This window comes from Pan paniscus, chromosome 15 (assembly GCF_029289425.2).
Source record: "Pan paniscus chromosome 15, NHGRI_mPanPan1-v2.0_pri, whole genome shotgun sequence".
In the NCBI taxonomy this organism is placed as follows: domain Eukaryota; kingdom Metazoa; phylum Chordata; class Mammalia; order Primates; family Hominidae; genus Pan; species Pan paniscus.
The window spans coordinates 105,243,188-105,244,430 of record NC_073264.2 but is presented as its reverse complement, the minus strand read 5'-3'; positions in this window follow the sequence as shown (position 1 = coordinate 105,244,430).

The window sequence follows — 1,243 nt, the reverse complement described above, 5'->3', positions numbered from 1 at the left end:
GGACTCAGGGACTGCGGGGAGGAGGCCCGGGGCGCCGGGGGCAGCCTGGGAGGGCGGGGCCGGCGGGGGCACCCACGGGGAGGGGGCGGGAGTGGAGTCTGCCCGGGAGGGTGGGAGGCCCCGCGGAGGCGGGCGGGGGCAGGACCTGGGGGCGGGGTGGGTCCCGGGGACTGTCCAGGGTCGGAGAGAGAGGCGGGGCCTGGCGGGGTGCGGGGCGGGGCCTGGCGGGGTGCGGGGCGGGGCCTGGCGGGGTGCGGGGCGGGGCATGGCGGGGTGCGGGGCGGGGCATGGCGGGGTGCGGGGCGGGGCCTGGCGGGGTGCGGGGCGGGGCATGGCGGGGTGCGGGGCGGGGCATGGCGGGGTGCGGGGCGGGGCATGGCGGGGTGCGGGGCGGGGCATGGCGGGGTGCGGGGCGGGGCCTGGCGGGGTGGGGGCGGGGCCTGGCGGGGTGCGGGGCGGGGCATGGCGGGGTGCGGGGCGGGGCATGGCGGGGTGCGGGGCGGGGCATGGCGGGGTGCGGGGCGGGGCCTGGCGGGGTGCGGGGCGGGGCATGGCGGGGTGCGGGGCGGGGCCTGGCGGGGGTGGGGGCGGGGCCTGGCGGGGTGCGGGGCGGGGCCTGGCGGGGTGCGGGGCGGGGCCTGGCGGGGTGCGGGGCGGGGCCTGGCGGGGTGCGGGGCGGGGCCTGGCGGGGTGCGGGGCGGGGCCTGGCGGGGTGCGGGGCGGGGCCTGGCGGGGTGCGGGGCGGGGCGCGGCCTTGGAAACGTGTAGGAAGAGGTGAGGTCTGTGAGGGCGGCAGGGGGAGCTCCTGCCTGGGCAGGAGATTGGCTGGGGCCTGCTTGGGGGTGGGGAGCGCCTGTCCAGGGACTAGGGGGCAGCCAGAAAGGCAGCGACAGGGGTGGGGCGGGTCCTGAGCCATCCTGCGGCCATTGGCCCTCCGCGGTGGCCCTGGGTGTTTGAGTAGCTGTGACATGTGGTGCCTGGCAGACCGTAGTGCCCGAGGCCCTCCACGACCTGAGCACAGAGGGGGCTCCGTGTCCTGTCAAGCAGCCTCCACAGCCCCGGGGCTCCAAGGCCGGCATTGCTGCCCAGGCCCTGCTGTCCCTCCTTTGGATGGCCAGAGGCAGGCAGAGCTGGACCAGCCCCTCCACATGTGCCCATTCACACACCATCCAAGAGAAGAGCCCGAGGGGCCCCCAAGGGCTGGAGCGGGACAGAGCAGGAGTATGGCCTTCTTGGACAAACA